The sequence below is a fragment of the Melanaphis sacchari genome, unplaced genomic scaffold (genome assembly GCF_002803265.2).
Source record: "Melanaphis sacchari strain LSU unplaced genomic scaffold, SCAv2.0 Contig59_pilon_pilon, whole genome shotgun sequence".
Classification (NCBI taxonomy): Eukaryota; Metazoa; Arthropoda; class Insecta; order Hemiptera; family Aphididae; genus Melanaphis; species Melanaphis sacchari.
This window is the reverse complement of record NW_020271423.1, coordinates 777,555-801,164: the sequence shown is the minus strand read 5'-3', so window position 1 is coordinate 801,164 and position 23,610 is coordinate 777,555. Positions and strand designations below refer to the sequence as shown.

The 23,610-nt window shown below is 26.4% G+C and overlaps 1 protein-coding gene across 2 annotated transcripts in view; it reads left to right on the top strand.

The window, feature by feature from the left end:
• The first annotated feature begins 1,464 nt into the window (after positions 1–1,464).
• LOC112600021 overlaps positions 1,465–23,610 on the top strand; it is a 31,651-nt gene continuing 9,505 nt past the window's right edge. The window contains exons 1-2 of one of the 2 annotated variants that reach the window (XM_025347155.1): positions 1,465–1,861; positions 11,323–11,903. The gene's annotated coding sequence lies outside the window, so the exon portion shown is untranslated. The remainder of the gene's footprint in view (positions 1,862–11,322; positions 11,904–23,610) is intronic. The other variant, XM_025347153.1, reaches the window with a different exon arrangement.

Genomic DNA, 23,610 nt, shown 5'->3' with positions numbered 1-23,610 from the left:
CAAAGTAGGTATAAATAAAATAGTCTCAAGAACAGTATAAAATAATATAATTATGTTTAGTAAATAATAATATTAGTAACAAGTTTTTAAATATTCAAAACATTTTCTTTTTTTATTTACAATCAATTATTTACATTTTTTTTCGAATATTTTGACATCATACATACCCATATAAATATATATATTTGTTTCATTATGTATAGAGATAAAAAAAAAAAACATCTTTGTAAAATCAATACGTTCATTGCTCCGCTGAGAATTTAAACATCTTCTTGAAGTTTAGTCTTCACGAATATTCAAGTATAAAATATAATAATATCGTAAATATCCAAACATAGTCAAAAAGTATATGAATAGAAATCGATTTTACACGCGGGTTCGTGTTTTTCGGATAGAAACCATTAAAAAGTTTCGTGAAGGATACACGATTATAATAATTTATAAGACTTCGACGGATTGTGCGATATAAGATTTAGGGTCGATAATTATTGTTGTAAAAAAAAAAAGTAAAAAATTAGTAGGTACTCGTCATTTAAATTCTACTCGAAAATGCCCACTTTTTTGTGTACACGCGTGGCCCATACGAAACGAACCATGGTTACGGTGCCCGTGTGAGAAAGACGCGTCGGACTGGTGTGTGGGCACGTAGGTTACCTATATTACCTACGGCTGTCAGTTACATTTCCCAGCGCATTGCTAATCCACTGCCACTGTATTAAAATACTAACAACAATATGTGCGCCACACGTAGGTATGATATTACTCCCCGACGAATTCCGAAATCCGTTCGTAAAAGCCCCGGTAAGATATAAAGCCGCCATCACTCGCAGGACAGGCAAAAACGTTGGACTGCGAGTGATTTACGAGATCGGAGCCGTGTGCACGTGCACGTCCATAAATGTGTATACATGTTACATAATATACATAATACATAACTACGCGGCGCGTGGTAACAAAAATATGCTAAGATCAATATTGCACGCACAAGTTGCTCCGCGCCCGAAGTTTGCCGAGGTCTCGCGATTCCTGAAATTTACCCGATACGTTACGCCGCGGCCGACGGTTACTATCCGTACGGCACACACACGCGCGCACACACACACACACACACACGTACACACACGCATACACACACACACGTACACACATACACACACACACACACGACACACGCGCACACACACACGCACACAAGCACACACACATACGCACACCCGCGCGCGTATATACCGTCGTCATTACGTCCCGACCGGCGCGCCCCACCGCGGAACACGGCGAACGACCGCGCCGCCGTCCCGCGGGCGTCGTCGTCGCGCTCCGCGTCCGAAACGCCAACGGCCAGCCCACCCTCCCGTCCAAATTTCAGATCCGACCCGACGATCTTGTGCATTCCGGCGGCGGGGCGGAGGACAGCCTCGACACGGTCCGTCCCCGTCACCGTCACTATCATTTCACGTACCATGCGGGCCGAACGCGAGTTCCGTCTCAGTCGTACAACGCTATTATTATTATTATTATTATTATTATTATTATTATTGTCGCTGACGCTATCATTGCACGTGGTCGCGACGAAGACGAAGGGATGATATGTCTTGGCGACGATCGCGCCGATAGACCTACCGACCACTAGCCCACCGGTCCTTCTGCCGACCGTCCTTTCTGTAAACACCCGCCCGCCGCCCGCCGCCCCTGAAGTCTACACCCTCCCCAATTTTGCCGCCCGCCATAGGTGGTTGATTTCTCGGTGGCACGCGCGCGACCACGACGGGTTTCGAAAGATCCGACGGCGGCGGATCCGTCGAGTCCTACCCGTGCCACGGCGTCCGAATCTCGTGCTGTGCACGCACCGCGAATGAAAACGGTAAGTGAAAGCGATAAGTACCTACTGCTTACCTAATTCGTATGGGCGCAAATAGGAAATTAAATCGACTAGTGTCAACGATCTCTTTTATCATTTCGACAATTCATTCAGAACAATTTTAAAAACAAATTTTATGGACACATAATCAAAATATAAATTTAATACATTTGTAGATTACATGGATTTTATACCTAACACGGGGGAGAGAGCTAGAACAACTATAATTATCTATTTGCGCCTGGTCGCGGTACTATTAAGAATAAACAATTTATTGTAAGACTTTACCTGTGTATAATGTAATATTTTTACTATTTTCTTACAGAAAATGTAGAAATCCAAGAATTATTGATAATATGAATTTAGGCGAATTGTTTAAATGGTATTTAAAAATCTTTAAGTTTGTCCTGGCTTATTGAAATCCTAAACTCAAATTTTTATTTTTCATAAAACAGAATTCGAAATTTTACATTTTAACATATGGATAATGTAATTAGTAATTACAAATATAAAATAAAAATGTAAGTAATTAACAGTGTAAGAAATTAACATGCCTTGCTTATTTATTTCTGTTTAATTAGTTATTAATAATAAAAAATAACTTTTAAACATTTGGATGGACATCGTTATCAATTAGATATATATTTTAAATTAAACAATTATCAAATTAAAATTTTGGCTAATCTGTGTTAACAATTTTTTAAACAATCATTTTATTTTTAAATTAAGTAATTTCGATATTAAATAGGTAAATTTTGAAATTATTTAAGGATCTATTAGTCTGTTATTTGTAATTGCATTTTTGGTGACTGATGGAACATTGCGATAAGATTGGGTTTTGAAAAAATAAAAGCAAGGAATTGAAGAATAATCAATAGTAATTTCTATGATTAGAAATTTAACTTTTGAAAATTTAAAAAATTCTCTGATTACGAATATATTTTGGTTTTATTTCTTTATTTGGTTATAATTTAAAAACAAATAATTATAGAGAGGTACTTGAAATTTTCATCAAGTATTTATATTATTATTTTCTATACATGGTATAATATTAAAAATATTTTTACCTTTTTTAAGCTATTTATGGACAATAATTGAATATTTCAATTTTCTTAGTTTTTTTTTATAAATGCCAATTATAAAATATTCGCTGGGGAAAAATGGTTGAAAATTCAATACAAGGATCTCCAACAATTTTTATTAGTAGTAATAAAATAATGTTAAGTGTAAAACCATAAAAAAATGTTTAAGTCTTAAAAGTTAGATTTTTAACAAATGTTGTTATAATAGCGAATATCAGAAACCTATTTTGTTGTTAAACAATCAATTTTTAATATGACCATACTTAAGATTTTAAAATTGAATACAAAGTTATTTTTAGGTTTTTCAGCCTATGTTTAAAATAATACGTCTACTAGAAAGTCAAACAAATATTTTACGAGCGTTTGAACTTTCATTTTTACGGCATTACATATTTAATAGTAATATAACAATTTTTTCTCAAATTATTTTTGTTACATTGTTGTATTTTGAAAACGAATCATAATAGATACTTGAAATGTGCATTACCTATGTTTGTTTATATTATCATTTTCTATCAATAATATTAATATACTTTTTACATTTTCAAAATATTTTGACTCTTTAAGTTATGCAAAGCCATGATTTTTTTTTTAGTTTTTTTTTTTTCCATAAATTTCATAAAAATTTTTTTTGTTAAATCAAAATTTAAAAAAATGTAGTACAAGATCTCACATAAGTTCATATATTTATATAAAAATATTAAATTACACTGGCACAGTAATATTTTTACGGGGATTTGAAATTTAAATTTGGACAAAATGACATATTTAAACGATGAATTCATTAAAATCGCAAATAATTACTAACTATAAATATTTTGTGATAAAAAAAATTATAAAATCTTCAATTTTTATAGCAAAGATATGAAAATGTAATACAATATTTCTCATAAATATTTCATACTAAACAATCTTAAAATACACAAACAATTTTTTTTTATAATTTACTTAAATTTTAAATTTGGATGAAATTACGTATTTTAATGATGAATAACGATGTTTATTAGTTTTTTGTGATTTAAAAACGTTATTCGTTGGGACTTATACGTATATAATAAATTTTATTAAACGCAATGACCTTTTAAAAATATGTAAATTAATTTTAATATATTACCTATTTACACCATGAACCTAATTCTACACTTTTTTACCTTAAGGTGCTATTACTTAAAAGTTAATAAAAATTACAAATGCATTTAAGTATAAATTATATTTATTATTACTATACAAATTGTAAATTAATTGTATAATAAACGCAATGTTTTTGGCAAAAATTAAATTAGCGTACCGTAACACCACAAGAAAAATATCATTAAATGTACTTACTTAGTGTCCAATAATATAGGCTGAGAGACCCTCTTCGCTCGGCAATTTTAAGGTTTAACTCGAAATAGCTATGTATAATGTTTGTAAATTAACAATAAAACAATATTGCATTAAGCTTAAGTCATTTGCAGTTTATACGTTGTGTATATTAAATTAAGTGTCAAGTTCGTCAGTTCGTTATTTTAAGATTTTTAGCGAATTGAAGCTTATTTCAATACGTAATAAAGGCAATACCTGTTTCATATTTAAATTTTAAACTTTTATAATTTTTTCATGAATACTCAGTAAAACTTTACGTGTTACACGTAAATAACGATATTATATGCAAACAAGATAAATCCCATAAGTGCTGTACATGGTGAACAGTAAAAGTTTAAATAAACGGAAAAAAGTTTGTGAAAAAAAATTATTAAAAAAATAAATATTTATTTATTATTTATTATTTTTATAACTGCATTCACATTAGAAGATTGTTTGGTGACTTATTTTGCTGAATATCTAACATTCAAATACATAAGAAAATTTAACTGTGAATATTGTAAGGATCAATTTATTATTATAAAAAAAAAGATTTAAATAAAAGTAATCAAACATTAATTATAAACCAAAATTATTCATAAATGGGACTTAAAACAATGTTGAAAGCATTTTAATATATAAATTATAATACTTAAAATATTTAAAAAATAAATGTTGACAATGTGAAGTATAAAAAATTAGAGCATGGGTTCTCATTAATGCTGATTCTGTGAATATAAATTATATATTATAGAACAACTTTCAATTTGTAAAATATTTAAAAAAAAATTAAACATTGTGCAATGACATTAAGATAATAAAAAATTTAAAAAAAAATTAAGTCACAGTTAGAATAAACACCTACAATTCAAAGTTAATTTTTTAAATTGATTTAAGTATTTATATTTATATTAACTATTTGTTTTTATCATTCATTTAAATTTTAATATTATAACATAAATGGCAATCATTGCTTATTTATTGTTTCAATTCTATTCCAGGTATTCTTTTTAATGATATCAATACTATTTACAGTGCCTCTTGTTGTGATTTTTCATCCGTTAATAATGAAAATAGATTGTGATTTCACCGAAAATATAATTTTATACGACATAAAATAGTCAAAAATATCTACCTACAACTAAAATAAAGAATATTTTTTAAAAAATTTTTATTGATTTATTTACATCAACAACATGACGTGTTATTAGCGTTATTAAAGTTAACATTTTTTTTTTTTAATCGCTTATTTTGTTTCTTTTGTTTCTTAGATATATTACTAAATTTGTTTATATAATTATGATTTTTTTAGAAAATGTATTACTTTGTTTGACATTTGTGTTTGGGGTCCTAGGATTTCAAAGAGGTGTATTGGTAGATTGTTTTTTTTTGTGTGTTTTCGTATTTGAGATAGTCTGTTAAAATATGTGATTTAGATTCCGTACTTCCACATGTATTACAAACTGGAAGCTCTTCTTTTGCCATCAAGAAATCAAAGAATATTTTAGACAACGAAACTAGTATGGCTGTTTCTTATTTATATATTTTAAAATCAATGGTACTAGGTAATAATAACCAAATAATACAGTAAATCCATGCACAGTTTATTATCAATAGGTGTGGAACGAAGAAAGAACATCTGTAGTATTCTGTTATTCTATTAATATTATTTGTAATTTATAAATATCTAAAGTATAAAGACAAAATTAGTTATTTTTGTTTTGTAAAGAATCTTTTGTATGTATAATTTTAAAAAAGTAAGCTTATTTTTTCGAAACATGATTAGGTATTATAATGTAATAATAGTCATATGATTATGATTTTTGTTAATAAAATAATATAAATAAATGCATTAATGTATTGTTGTTTTACAAAATTATCATATAACTCTGTTTTATTGGACTTATGATGAAACACTCAATTTGAAACACTCAATAATTTATATGTAAGTAAATTTCTAAAGACGGCAATCATTATAGGTATTGACCATTTTAAAATCTATGAAATAAATAATTATATTTATAGAATTTTTCCTTTCGTTAAGGTTAAGCTAAAACTGATTTGTGTGTGATTGAAATATTTAATATTGTACAGGCTTTTCATAATAAATTACAATTATGCGTGCATAATTAATATGAACAACGAGGATTTATTGTATAGTATAATATGCTTCTTGTATTCTAAATACCAAATAATCAATAATACGGTAAGGTGTATGAATTAGTATTTCGTAAAAATTCAAATAAATATATTATTAAATGTCACACATTATACGACATAAGTAATGAACTGAGTCTATAAATTGATTATGATATCGTACTCTATTAAGTTTTAACCAACTCTTATTGTAGGTAACATAAATAAAAATAAATGAATACTCGAGAAAATTAAGAATAGTATAATATGTAAAGAATAAATAGAAAAAATTACTACGTTTAGGTTGCAAAAAAATTAATTTTCAAAAAATGTGACAATATTACATCGTTCTAGAGAATTTAATATTCATGATTAATGATTTTGTATCTTTGGTGTAGCTTTCACTTTAAATGGTTGGTGTAGAATGTACAAATGAAATGTTACCATGAGTAACGATAGAGATACCTATTATACAACTTCTAAATATTGATTTCCTTAAACACTTGTTTAAAGACAATTTAAATTTTACTCTAGAAAAGTAAAGTTTTGTATACAGTTTTATTTTTTTTTGCTTTGTTATATGTTTATTACTTAAAAAAATAATATTTAAAAATAAAAAAACAGAAAAGAAGAATCCTATTCCAGAGGTAAATTTTATAAATACTCGTAGTAATAAAATGTTGCTTTTAGTTTTTAATTACTATTAAAATGTTAATTAAATACGTCATTAAAACTATCCCCTGCCATGCCGTTCAAATGTCATAGGCATGTATTTATGAAGCAACACATGAACCATAGACTCCTTCCACTATGTAAACAGCTTTTATTGATCCGGTATTTCCTTTGAAAAAAAGGCATTTTAGTTATTCATTGTGTGTTTATTTTTCGTAAAATAAATATGACATTAACATAACCTATATAGTATTACAGTGTTGTGGATATGGAATATACTTGGTCGCACGAGCAATGTAGTTTAGCGCTTTAATAATTAATTTACTGAATTGTATTATTGTTAATTAAAAAAAAAAAAAAAAAAAATGATGAATTATTCAGCATAGTAGTATATATTATGAATATTTCTAAATGTCTAACATTTACAGTAGATAACAAATAAATAAATAAAATAAATATAAATACTCTACTAAATAAACAATAAATATTAATTTATTATATTCTTTTTAGATTCTGAGTGTAGTTTTGAATGGTTTTTTTTTTTTTAATCATCACCTCTTTGGACAGTAAAAATGTTTCGAATTTCAACTTTTGGGGTAAAAAGTGAAAATTTTCCGGTACTAACCTTCGAGAAAAAAACAAATAAGGAATTGAGGGTAAATGGGAATTTTCACACTAAACCAAATTTTGAATAAATTTTATTTTCTTAAATGTATTACCATAGAAATTTGAAATGTCCATCAAGTTATCATGTTATCATTTTCTATAAATGGTATCATTTTCAAAATATTTTGAATTTTTGGGCTATTCATAGATAACTGACATTTTCAATTTTTTTAGTTTTCTTTATAAATTCCATTATAAAAATTAAGATGCATTTTTTCATTAACATAAAAATCAATAATGGATAAAAATACTTGAAAAATGAATACAAGATTATTAATATATTGTTCATTGCCTGATTAAAAAATATCAAAAATGTATAGTAACAATATTGTTTATAAGAATTTTTTAAAGTTGAATTTTGGAAAAATTACAAATCATTTTGTACTAGGAAATTAATAAGCAAATTTCTATTTATACATAAAATTAAAAAATTTAATACAAGGTTCTTTATAAGTTTTTCAATTTATATTAAAAAAAAAAAAAAATACTAGAAAGTAATTCATTTATCATGAAAATTTGAGCTTAAATTTTTATGACTCTTGATAATCATTCATAATTATCACTTCTTCTTGAACGATTTTTGATTTTTATTGTAATTCAAAAACAAATAACCACATGTCCTTAACATTTTCACAACATTTTAATATCATCATTTTGTATACATAATATATACATAATATATCTAATATATACATAAATATTTATAGACATTTGAAATTTTTATTTTTTTTTTTTTTTTATAAATGTTGATAATTTTTGTCTGGATAAAAATGGATGAAAATTATTTAATATTGATTCCTCTTAAGTCATCCTTATATTTGTATGAATTTATCAAGAATACAGAAGCAAATTTTTTTATATGCATTCGAAGTTAAATTTTTTACAAAATTCGTCAAATTCGTAAATTTTACAAGCTTTAAGTGTTTTATAATAAAATAGTATATTAAAAAACTACTATTAATACTCGTATAGTCTTATAACTTATAAGTCTATTAAAGTATAAAAAATTAATATTTGAAATTTAAAAATCAAAATTTGATGTACCTTACACCTAAAATAAAAGAGAAGATTTTTAAAATTATTTTTATGTTTTGTCGTCTATATTAAAATGCAAAAACAGAATTCAGAAATATTCAATAGAGAGGAGTATAAATAACTACTGTTTCCAAACATATAAAACATTTCATATATCGTTTTATGGTTAAATAAAACGTTACTGACTTTACTTACAGTCTGAATATATACAAGTATACAACTATAAATTACTATATGTTAGAGCCACGGTATCACAAATCTATATTATTATTTGTTATCATTATTGATAATTGCATACTCAATATCTTAGCAAGAATAAATGCAATCTATCTAGTAATAATAAACTGGGCTGTCAGATCATCTCAGCTCAAAATAAATTTTCATATGCAATAATATATTATTGAATTCAAATTTAACTCAACAATTACTGTGCTCATTATTTACAGCAGATCGGTACCCATTTACTTACCTTTTTTAGTAATGGCATTTAAGTAGGTATTAGTTACGTTAAAATCGAGTATATGCATAATTTTACTTTAGGGTAGAGTGATAAAAATAATGAGCACCACAAGTACAAACGTATTATAAATATATTTTGTGAGATCAGAAAATAACCACATTTTATAGGTATACTAGAAAATTATAATTAGCTTACATTTTTTTATATTTATATCGTGAACACAATAATATAGCTTAGTATTTTGTTTGTTAGTTAGTTAAGTTTTTTTATTTTTTTTGACAAAATTCATTAATAAGAAAAAATGATCAAGCCATTTATATGTAATATTATAAATAATAATGTAAAAATATTCTTTCGGATGAAATTGTCTATCAAACACATATATAAAAAACTATAAAAGATTTAAGTTAAGCAAATTAAAGTTAAATAATGCTTAACTTACATTTTAAAAACTTCATATATATTGCATTGAGTACCTAGCTGGAATTTCGTGACCATTCTCAACTTATTCTATAAATAAATATTGTGTTGAAATATTTAGTGTATCAATAATTACTACTTAATGTATTTAATTTTAATATCCTACATTAGTTAATTTAATAAATATGTGTCATATCAAACATGGTATTTTTACTACTAGGTAATTGTAATTTTTACAATAAACCTAAAAATTGTAATTACGTTGATTTTGTAATACCATAGGTCAGATTAGATTAAAAAATCGTTTTAATAGTTTTAAATATATGCTAAAAGGCAATAGTTAACAGATGACAATTTAGTACAACTGCCAATACTAATGTAGAATTAAATTTTTTGTATGATTTTTATTAATTTAATACGTAATATGTATATTACATTTACGTATATGCATTTGTACATTTTAACTTTACTACACCTATATAATGATGTATTACTATTCATCATTTGACAACAATAACTCTGAGTATGTTGATAGGAATTGGTATATATTTAATCAACCAATATTTATGGCTTTCTTAACAATCCAATTTATTGAGTGTAGTTACACATATAGTTACAAGGCTATTAAAGTCATGTAGTGGAAATTGACTTGGACGATCATTATTTTTCTTCTAGCTTAAAAATAACTGAAAAGATGTGACCCGCTTTAGACTTCCAGTAGATTTTCTACTTAATAACATTACTATACAGATTGTAAAATTATCTATTAAAAGAAACATTTATAGAAAATATATATGGTTCATTAAGAAATAACATAGTGCTACATGAAACTTATTAAACCTTTTTCAATATAAAGTCGATTTTTCTAAACGTGACATTTATTTAGATAAACATGAAAAACATTTTTTATAGCCGATTAATTGATTTAATATTATTTATATTAAATAATATTGAATATTACTTAATTATGTTTAATATTACAATGCTATTTTATATCTACTATAATATACTAAACTGTTCTAGTTTCGTTATCAGCGTTAATAAATTCGTATTTTTTATTCAAAAAATATTATGTAATTGTTATATATATTAATTGTATTATTGTAATATATTATTACATTGAAGTAAAAAATACCCGTTATATCTTGAGCCAAGATTATTGGTTATATGGAGATAATGTATGCACAAATAACGTCTTATTAAGACCAAAAAAAGGTGGATAAATGCCAATTGGGTATAGTTCTGTATAATAAGAGTTGAGTAGGTCAGTGTAATAAATGTGTGAATTGGAGTCAAAATATTTTGAAAAGTTTATCATGTATAGAAAATGCTAATATAATGTGTCTTAAGCCAAGTATAACTTAATTGCTTAAAAACGAAGCAATGATAATTTTTGATATTTTATGTTATTATGTTTAGTGGGTTCAGTGTTATACTATAGAAATATTCATATGGGTGCATTATATCCATAATATGTTATGGGATTATTTTACTAAAATTTTCGTTGGACTTTTCAAACTTAAAACTATCCTTTATGCGTAAATACGAAGCACAATAAATTCAATAAATTCTAATTTGTGAATAACAGACGTAGAAACATATAAAACTATTGAAACTGTATTTCTACAAGGAACTTGTGAATAATATAGGTGGCATCCAACCTTGACGCGGCACTTAACGCATAACCCTCGAGAAACGGGTGTGGCACGTGCCGGATCCGGAGAAAATCAAGACTCGTTTCATCACTACACTACACTAAATAATACGAGCGGTGATGTGAACAATAATTGGTTATATACGTATCAAGATTGACTATGAAAATTTCATCGCACTACAAACATTAATACTTCACACGTGTAGACGCGAAATACGAAGAAAAAACGTGGAAACTTTGTGATTGGAAATTAGTCAGCAGTGATGGACGCAGAGAAAAACGGCCATAACTACTCACAACAATTGCATAAAGCTAATAACGTACAGAAAACATCGTATTTACCCGCTTGCCTCGATTATAAGTACCGAGAACAATATGGTTAGCGGTCACCTCGTCTGCACTTATTCTGTCTAACTGCGTAGATTTGAAACTTCACTAGATTTGGCCGACATAAATACTTCGATGACAACTATAAAACGCGTCCACGAATTCCATAATGAAGTTTTATAAATCCCTCATGGTCTGTGTATACAGTAGTAATGTCAGTTGCAAAAACCTCCGTTAACACAGTACACGGTGAGTAGTTAACTGTGATATTTTTCATTTATCACATAGAAATACAAAATAACCAAATATTCGACTGCTCATTACGTACCCATAACATTGTTGAAGTCGTATGCGCATTTGCTAATAAGGTAATGTTTACCTAATTCCACCACGATCTCGTAGATAAGATACCTATATAAAATGTAAAATAATACAATTGTAAACATTTTCTGTTGGCATAATAGGTAGGTACTAAATTAGATTTTAGAAAGTCATGGGTTAGAATAATGAGTCTTAGAAAAGATGTGCTTTAGAATATACTTAGAATATAATGTATTTTTAAAAATATTTATTTTGTATGCTGCATATTCGTATATACTTTTATTTATAATTAAAATTTATCCATTTACTACTAATAAAACGTAATTATTATGATAATTTATATTATTATAAATAATAGCAATAGTTTTCAAAAATTCATCTAAATCATAATTCGAATTATTAAATATTCTTTAACAGCTGATTTAAAACAAATAATTATTCTGTGTTTCATTTTTGTGTCTTTTTAATATTCTATTTGAAATAAATGAATGTATACCATGACATGTTAATAAACTATGTAGTATTTTGATATACCTGTCAACCTTCTGTAGAATAGGACATTCAGGGCATTTCATTGACAGTTCTATATTATGAACTTACCACGTTTTAATTGAGAAACAGGGTTCGTAATGCGTTGCTTCGACTGTTGTCAATGCCAAAACCTTACCGAATAAATTGAAAATCGATAAACGTTATCAACTATATTAACCTTTTTCTGTTCAAAATTGGTTATTATTTTCAAATTATAAAAAATATATAATGATACATATTGGTACATATTTAACATAGCTTTCCGAAAACTTTCCATTCTAAAATTTAGCATTCTGAAATTTGATTTTCTAAACGTACTCCCAATTAATTTGCATATGGTTGCCGATTTCAATAAGATTAAAATAATCGGCTATCTAATTGTTTAATTATATATTTATAGCTGATCACCATTAATTATTGTCGCCGTCCGTTTTCTCAGTGTTTGTTTGATTCATAATGTTTTTTGTTTAAATCATTTTCACGTCGCCATTTGTGAGTGTATATAATAGTATAATACTGTATAATGTTGTGCAGTATAAATGTGATGACATTTTGGTGATATAAGTGTTGAACGAACTTCTAAATCAATTTCAAAACCGTAGCAGCTCATAAAGAAATATACACTGAGTGGCTAAGCACATCAATCATAGTTACTTATTTATATTTTCCTTGTAGGAATAGGTGTAGCATCAACTCATACAAGTATACAACGCTACGAAGCGTATTTAAAATTTAATGTTTATACTTACGCAATTATGTACAATGTGTTGTGTATATAAGATTGGTAAATCAAAGTAAAATCTTAGTAAATACGAGTAGTCACGTACTCACGTGACTTATAAATATTAAGTGTTTCAGTGCTTTATATTGTATGCGACAGGCGCGTATATAAAGGGGGTTCTAGGGGTTCGACCCCCCCCCCCCACCTACAATCAAAATATTTTCAGGAAATAAGTTTTATTATTTATTATTTTAGTTTTATTTAATTGTCCATATTGCCATCTTAATATGAATTATATTTTCGTTTAACGTTCGATCATTATCTACAATCATCAATCGGACCACTACAAAACCACATCAAAATAAATATAGATTTTAAATGTAACTCCAATGCAAGCCAATATAATTTTTATTACAATAACAACGATTAATAAAGTTTAACAGAAGTGTCAATGTAATAAAGATAGTATAATATCTGAAATGTCTTTTGTCAATTTAGTATATATTATGTTTGACACTCATCTTGTCGTCTTTGACCTTAAACATATATTTGGTGTTTGCAAGTTTAAGTATCAGTTTTAATACGCGATAAAACTTTATAAAAATGAAAAGAAATAATTCTAATCAATCGAAATTATTAAAATTTAGTATCAAAAAATTAAAATAGATTTAATAACTGCACCAGATAGCAATACAACTGTAAATACCGCAGAAAACGAAAGGTTAGTTTCTTCCTTGGTTTCGTCATCAGAGGAATTATTCAATAGTGACAATCAAGACATAAGTTTCTATTTAAATAACAATACAATTGATGGTGCTAAAAATTATAAATTGTTAAAGCACCCATGGATTCTACCTAATAATTATGAGTTTCCTATTTCTCAAAACTGACGTTTAAAATTTCAAACTGATTGGTTTAGACGCTATGTGTGGTTAGTTTATTCCAAACATGTAGAAAGTGTATTATGTAAAGTTTGCATATTGTGTTCGAATGTTTTTGTTGGTAAAGGTTCACATCAAAAATTAGGAGCTCTAATTAAAGTACCTTTTACAAAATAGAAAGACGCAATCGAGCGTTTTAACCAACATTCAAAAAGTTAATAATACCATAAATTATCCACTATGCGAGCTGATGATTTTATAAAAATAATGGACAATAAAAAAATTCTATCTAAAATAAAATTGATTCTTCATGTAAAAAACAAGTGTTGGAAACCGAACTAAACTTTTTTCTATTATAGAAACAATAATATTATGTGGTCAACAAACATCGCTTTGAAGGGTCATCGTGACGCGGATCACATATATGACAATTATTCTGAAGTAAATGACGGTAATTTTCGATTGTTATTAAGATTTAAAGCGTAAACAGATTCTATATTGAAAAACTATCTATAAAATTCAACTACATTTGCTTCTTATACAAGTCCTAAAATTCAAAATACATTAATACAAATATGCGGGGAATTAATTCAAGAAAATTTATGCGCGTTATGTTGATATCTCAACAAATTGTATTCAGGAAGACTTTCTTGAGATTGTGGTAGCCGAAAATTTGACTGGTGAACGTCAAGAGAGTACCTATAACTCATTTCAAAGAGTTTTATTTAAGCATTTACTATGCATTAAAAGAATTGGAGAGTAATTCTTATATATTGAAAATTCAAAAGCTGCATTTCAATTATCTAGTGTAGTGGTTCCCAACCTCTCCTATTCAACACCCCCTTTGTAGATTTTCAAAAGTCTCGCCCCCTCTTATAAATTGTAAAAAAATGATATTTTTTCTTTAAGTTTTAAAATAAAAATAATTTAATCAATAAAAATTGTACTTCGTAATAACTGCTTGCGCCTCCCCAGCAATGTGTACACGTCCCCCCCAGTTTTGGAACCAGTGATCTAGTGCCATTAGCGCTTCAAATTTTGTAATTTCTTTACACGTGATTGAAAAGATATTTTCTCTAACCTTACCCCTATGTATAGCATTACAAAAAGTTAATATCGATTTTTCTTATTGTTATGAATGAGTTAATGACGTACGTACAATTTTAATTGAAAAGAGGAGTAATTCAGATGAGAGTTTTAAAAATATTTTTTCTGATTGCGAAAAAGCAATGCTTGAAGATGATATTATGTTGCCCAGAACAGTAGGTTAGCAAACTTATCGAGATAACTCGCCAGCCGATTCATCAGAACTGCAATATTATAAACGTACTATTTTTTAGCCATTATTGGATCATTTTATTCTTCAACAAGAAGAAAGGTTTTCCAAACATCATCGTGTAATTTTCACTTTACAATCATTAATTCCTAAGTACATAACTCAAAATACTTCATACAAGTATTTAAACAAATTTACGGAATATGTACTGTTTTACAAACCTTTATTACCTAATTTTGATATGCTTAATACTGAGATTAAAATCTAGCAAACACAGTGGCAAAATATATCTGTTGATGATCGTTCAAAATGTTCATTAACTACCTTAAGTCAAATTTCTGGTGATTTTATCCGAATATAAAGTGCCTTATAACAATATTAGCTACTTTGTCTGTAACGACTGTTACTGCAGAGCGTTTATTTTCAACATTGCGGAAACTGAAAACCTATTTAAGAAATAATATTGGACAAGACCGGCTAATAGGATTAGCGCTCATGAATATTTATAGAAATGACAAAATTAATATTGACGAAGTCATCAACAGATTGCAAGACTACCTCGAAAATTAGATTTTGTACTATAAAAATACACGTTTTTAAAGATTATTCAATTTTTTTTTTAATAATGACGTTTTTATGAGAAATAAATAGTACTATAATTGAAATTGTGTAAGCTTCTTGTCAGGTTATAGGTTAGATTATATTATATACGAAAATGTATATTATGTATAAATCATGTACGAAAATGTACAACTAACCCCTCCCCCCAAAATTTTTTTTTGTATACGCACCTGGTATGCATTAACATTTTACACTATTTCGATCATAAATACACGTATTTGCGTATATCTACTAAAGATATCTAGATTTCCAATGTAATTTTTTTTTTATATGATTGAGAGTGGACGACAACGGTATAAATATATAAATATAAATGTATAATAAGTTGTTGGTGTATTTGAAGCTCAATAAACTGAGTATTTAAAAATTTATCTCAAAATGCATACTGACACACGTAACTTAAAATGATATCCACTCCTTTTATAGCCATACACAAACACACTCATTACAGTATGTCAATAGTATTTTTTTCAATGGATTTCAGATTTAAATTTTAATACTTTGGTCTTTGATCGCATAGGTAATTATAATAAAAATACCTTCAAAGAATAGCTATTTTTTAAAGTAATAATAGAGATCTTTTTGTGGATAATCTATAATTATATAATTTCTTGGACTTCAATATCTCTATATATATTTAGTACAACACTACAGCCAAACAAGTCAATCTTTTAATAATTATTATTTTATTAACAATAATTGTAATTGTAGCATCAGAAACGCACATAACATTATGACAGATAATAATAAATATTTTAATAATGTAATAGCGGTAGGTAAGTACTAGTTGGCCACAATATTGTGGTTAAATGGTTAACGCATATCGTATATTTAATAGTTATTACCTACTATATTGGATAATGAGATGAAATAGCAACTATTCGTATCATTACTTTTAATAACATCGATGACAATAAATCATCAATATTTTCTTAAATAGTTTATGAAAATATTGTTACGAAAAAAATCTATGACATGTGGTCGATCTACCCATCGACCTCAAAATAATATAGGTATTTTAAGTAAAAGTGTATGATAACAACAGAGCTTATAAACTTTTATTTTTATTAATTGTAGTAAAATAATTAATTTAACCTTTGTGATTTATTGCACTTAACAAAACAAAATAAAAACACTAATAGTTATAACAAGGATTATACACAAAAATAAAAATATCAATATTAATGAATAATTAAAATTAATTTATAATTAATTTACAATATTATAATAACGATTATTTTTCTGTACAAATAACTTGTTCAAATAGGCTTCAATTTTTCATAATAATTTTTTCTGACTAGTCTGTTTTTTTTATTTCGACAATAGGTATAGCATAAAATAATGAAAACATAAATAGTTGAACATAAAATAATGGTAAAAAGTATTGTCGAACATTTAAACAATAGTAATAACAAATAACCGTATAACATAAATAAACAAGGAGGTAGTTGTTTACAATATAACGTATAGATAAGTAATATGAAATAATTAACGTATTACAAATTTGCATACAAATTGTGTACAAAGGATTATATAATATAAATTATGGTTCGATAATTATTTTCATGTTTACCTATTATAGTTAGATACCTATTAATGACCGTCAACAATATAATGAACATTAATGACAGCTATTAGTCAAATTGCATAGAAATTGTCGGTTTTTGATAATCGGTTGGAAATTATGTATCGAAGGTGTAAAACACTAAAACGTATTTTCTCATGATATCAAATTTAACTAGATTTTATATAAAAAAAAAAATAAAATAAATTGTACCAGTCCCAAGCATGTGGACTTGTGTTACTTAATATTCTATTCTCCTTAGCTTATTAGTAGAGTAGGTTTTATTATTACTTATTAATTATTATTATTAAAATTTGCAATGGTACCCATAAAATCACCATCGAAGTTTAAAACAACTACTTGTATATAGCTGACTGCCGATTACATTCCTATAAAACGTAAGCCGTGCGGTCATATGCCAACAAGACAATGCTTACAAAATACCTTTATAGAAAAAATATTTAAACATTTTTTAACTGATTAGAATACATATTCAATAGCATTGATTTTAGAGTATCCTTTTTTCTTACTTAAAAAGGGCCGTCAAATATAAAAATACAAATATTTACAATTATTTATAACCAAAAATTATATTGGACTTGGTTTTTTTTTTTTTTTCATCAACAATTCAAATTCAAATCATAAAAGTTACAGATTGGGTATAGTTTGATCGAAATAAACAAGCTATAAATAAAGTTATTTAATTTTATCAGTATGCTTTGACATTTCTAACATTCAGTTATATTATAATTGAAAGTCAATTGAGAAACTTCAACCAGACCATCGATAAGGAGTTCATCCAATTACACTAAAAGCAATAAAATAGATAAAGAAATTGGACGTGCATCAATGAATTAATACTAAATAATATAATATTTTTATAGTTTAATACCCAAATACATAAATAAAAGTCTTTTTAGCTAGTTGTACGTATTTAAGTGATATTATTCTATTATATTTAACATTAATATGTCATGTCATTATACATCTTTATAATTTATTCTATTTTCTTTTTGTCTTTTCAGTTTTATTTCATCGTTAATATCATTGAGTATATGATATACCTACTGTAAAAAACATACGATCTACATTCTATTTAAATTATGTATGTTATTACTTAAAAACTTATACTAGATTTAGTGTAATTTAATTTGTTTTTAATTCATATGAATATATAAGGTATGCTCTTAATAGTTTGCGTTAGTGAGATAATATTAAATAGTAAAATGTCTTTAATAAATTTTAGAAATGTGTAATGGACCACATAGAGTATCTTAACGGGCCGCAGCGGTTGGGCACCACTGACATTTATATATATGTGTGTATATAATATATAATTGTAAACATTTCCCTGTTAACTCATGGTTGCTGACTTAAACAATATCGTGTAGTAGGCTATCTAGTTGTTTTATATATGATCATCACAACTCACAACTTCATGATTATGATTATAAATAATTGGTTATTATATGATGATGTATATCAATGAGAACTTATGAAGTACTATATTATGAGTAACATTGTTTTAAAATGTTAAGATAATTTAGCGTCCGCTTTTATGTCTCTGTCTCACAAGTGTGTTGGTGACATAGTTAATTTACCCTCAGCAGTTAGTTTAAAAATTAGAGTGAATCTACCTATTATAAAGAATTTTTTTTGGAGTTTTGCATTTATAAATAATGGTTATTATTCTAACAAAATATTAATTTTGACAACATAATAATTAAAACAACAATAATAAAATAATTTTAAACTTACCATATTATTTGAATTTTTTGTTAATTTTAGTTACAAAGGCCAAATGTTAATATTTCATTAAGGCAACTAATTATATAAATTTATAGTTAACTTAATTATATTAAAAAATAACTTTTAATTTTTTAAGACTTAAAGTCCCTTTACACATATTTGGTTTAATTACATAAATTGTTTTTAATTAACCAATAATTAAGATTCCAATCTTCGTTATAGATATTGCAAATTTATGTTACAATAAGACTAAGCTACACATTTTGAAAATTTATATTGACTTTTACAAAAATGTATGAAATTAATTTCCGTAAATAAAATATTTAACAAAAAATTGAAAATTCTAAGTCTAAAATCATTATTTTTTAAACTACGATGCAATAAATTAAGTAATAGTAATTTTTTTACTATAAAAATTGAAAATGAATATATTTTCTTGATTTAAATAAAATCTTAAATCCCCCAACGATGTTTTTGTATGTCCTAACATCAGATATATTTAAATTGCGAACGACATGAAAAAAACCATACTTAGGTACTTTGTTTAAGATTAAAATGGGTGTTTCGTCATTTTAATTGTGATTTTGATTTCATAAATATTATTTGTAGATCAATATACGTAAAAAGTATTATTTCAATTCGCAGTGTGTATACAGCCATTATGTGTATAACAGCCACCCCCGAACCCTTGGTGAATCTATAATAGCTTCATCTAATCACTGTTTTACGAATAAGATTTTACCTAGAAATAGAAATATGTATTAAGCAAAGCCTTGTACGATCCGCAGGTACTCACACTCGCATACACACATGAGTCACAATGTTATGCACACTTTCCTAATATATTGTTGCATACATAATACAAATGTATTGGAAAACTATAGGCGATGAAATGATATATTATTACTTTACTTTAGTCAATCTTTGTCAAACTTCCAGTCATATATAATGTTTATTGAATCAGTATTTAATATACGCTATCGTATTATTACTACTATAACCCCCCCCCCCTAAAAAAAAAAAAAAAATAAATAACGGTGGTATTAGTATCATTGGGCTTGAAGTAATTCTACATCAGAATATTATCTAAATTTAAAGTCGTATAAAAATTTTTTTTATATTTTTAATTTAAGTTGTATGTTATAAATAATAATAAACATTTTGAAATGTCGTTAAAATTAATAGATTTCAATTTTATAATAAAATTAGTAATGACATTTATTAGGTTAGAAACCAATATCTCTATTGTATTCCTCAGAGAAACGTTTTAATTTATTTTTTATTTTTTTTACTTATTGCGGACAGTTTATATAAGATATCCGATTCACGCTTTGCTATTTTTCATCTCTAAAATAAGTATTTCTCCTCAAACAATTTTTAATACCATATTATATTTAAAAAAAAAAAAAAACAATAGTTAATTAAAATTTACACAAAATGTTCAAATTATCATTTTCATTTTATGATAACACATTTAAACTTTTTCATTTTTTTTTTATAAAGATCGATAAAAAAATGTTCACTGGATCAAAATTCTTAAAAATTAATTTAACATAAAATCATACAAAAGTTGTTCTTATATCTGTATACAAATATTAAAAACACATAAGACGTATTTTTTTAAATTGTTTAAAATATCGAAAATTAAAAATTATTCTGTAGTAGAAGTTCATAAAACCTTTTCTTTCTATAATCAAATTTTGAAAATTTGATATAAAATTCCTCAAAATTAGTTTATATTGAAACCATACAATCTGAAATATTTAAAGATAATTATTTTTTATAAATATTTTAAGTTCAAGTAAGAATATTAATTATTTTGTTGTAACTAAAAATATTATTTGTCAAAACTTAAAATTTTTATTTATATTATATAATTATAAATTTTACTATATTATACAACGATGTACTATTTATTTTTATTATGAACCCACTTTTACTGTTTTACGGTATTTACAGAAAAATTCTGAGTTGTATAAATTGACATAATATAATATATTATATCATGGAATTAATGTATATTTTTAAAATAATTCAATACTACATTATCCAAAATTAAATATATCAACCTTCTGTAATATTAAAAGTAAAATAAATGATTTTAATGGCTTTATAAAATTAATTTATTACGAAAAATACAGAGTGATATAAGCTTAGGGACTCAATGTCTGCTCAAAATCATTTTTCATTTATAATGATCATTGAATTCAAATTTAACACACACATAATAGTGACGCACTCAACATCTAATGTACAGCAGAGCTGTATCCACTTGCATTTTTTTGGGGTTTTTTTTTGATGAGCGCTGTCAAGCACAAAATACACCTTGGTGAAATCAATATTATATGATCGTAATTCTAAAAAATAATATTGGTACATAACGATATGCCAGTAAAAATTCAAATTTTCTAATTTAGTTATAATTTAGAATAACATACAGTAGGTGTACATAATATAGTTAATTCTTATTAGGCACTTGAAATTAATAAAATAAAAATATAATATAATACCTATAGTATAGTTGTCTATTTATAATTTCATATAAGTATACTTACATTTTATCGTTGTATTCAAATTGTTTTAGACGACTGGATTTGGACGTAGTTCCAAATCAGTTTAATTATAATAAATAATAATATTCATTGTATAATTGTATGTGTGTTCTCTGATTACATATAGATTAACGTGCTAGAATCTAGCTAGAATTTTATACGTGAATATAGTATGTAAAGCAATATTGTATTAATTTGTATACTTATAATTTAATTCAAAATTCTCAGTCTTAAAGTAATATCTATACACCAATTATACTTACTTATGGACTTTGGCGAATAGTACACTGAACACAATCATAATGATGGTATTTAAAATAAAAATTCTACTTTTTTCACGATCATATTTGCGTTCTATCAGTGGCGTAGCTAAGACTTTTCTTCAGGGGGAGCTGATCAATTTTTATCAATTTCTAAGGTAGGTTTTTAGTCTTCTTAAAGAAGAAAAACTTTTTTCTGCAGTAGCAATTGATACAGGCAATACTGATACTAACTTTAGGAGTTGATAAATGTTTGGAAACATATTGCTGTCACATTTTATTAATGTTTCTATTGCATTTAATAGTCTAAATTTAATGGTTTGTCGTTTATTGCTTACAAATATTTATTTATAGATTTTAAAATGAAACCAACTAATGTGATAACAATAAAAAGACCAAAACGCTATTTTGTATATCGCGACCTATGCACAATATTATGCACATTAAATACCTATTATCACGGCCGCAACTATAGAAAGCTAACAACATTTAATTAATCAACATTAAAATAATTTTTAAATTTTATTAACAGCCCCCTCAGCCCCCCCTGGCTACGCCACTGCGTTCTATATTCCTTATGATCTCCTTAAATGACACATGCTCACCGCTGTTGAGTTCGATCTACCGATTTAACCGGACGAACAGAATGTACGCATCGTAATGGCCAGTATCTTGCTAATTGCTAGTGCCTAATACCTACGTGTACCTATATTATAGTATTTATTAATATAAACGTGTAGGTAATAGGTATTTATGTATAAATTAATATATATAACATCATTCACGTGTATAAAATATATCTATACGTTATATGAAGTAATGTATAGTAGTAGGTTGATGTACCCCCTCTTACCACATCACTCATGGAATGATACAGTGTATATTATAGAAACTACAACGCAGAGCAACGACCCGAGAAGAAATAGGATTGATACGATCTATAATATACAATAATAATAATAATAAACTATATAACAAACGAGGTAAAAAAATAAATATGTTTGTCCGTCGAGAACTGCAACGACGATCCCGTGGTTGAATCGTATAATTTAAAATATGTAAGGTGTACAACTGCAGCCAAGTCCCGTTCGACAATACAAGCCTGGTCTATATTGTATTATTCGAAGTCAATTTTCCAGCTTGAATAATGTTATGTGACACATTTCTCATAAATTTGAATAAACGGTATAATATACATTAAACACACAATATACTCTTTAAGATCACATTTAGTTAGGTATACGTAAGTATATTATACATTGTTATTGACGTCATATTATTATCATTGTTCATCACGGAGGTTACGTAGATATTTAAGTCTGATTTATATCAGTTGTCTTTTATGTCTTTTACTAATTTCTATACGAAATACTTGATTTAAAGCAAAAAACAATTTAAAACTTCAAAATAATTTGTTAAAACACTTGACGAATCATAAAATAAAGGTATCAAGTTGGTTTTATGATTTAAAATAATTTAT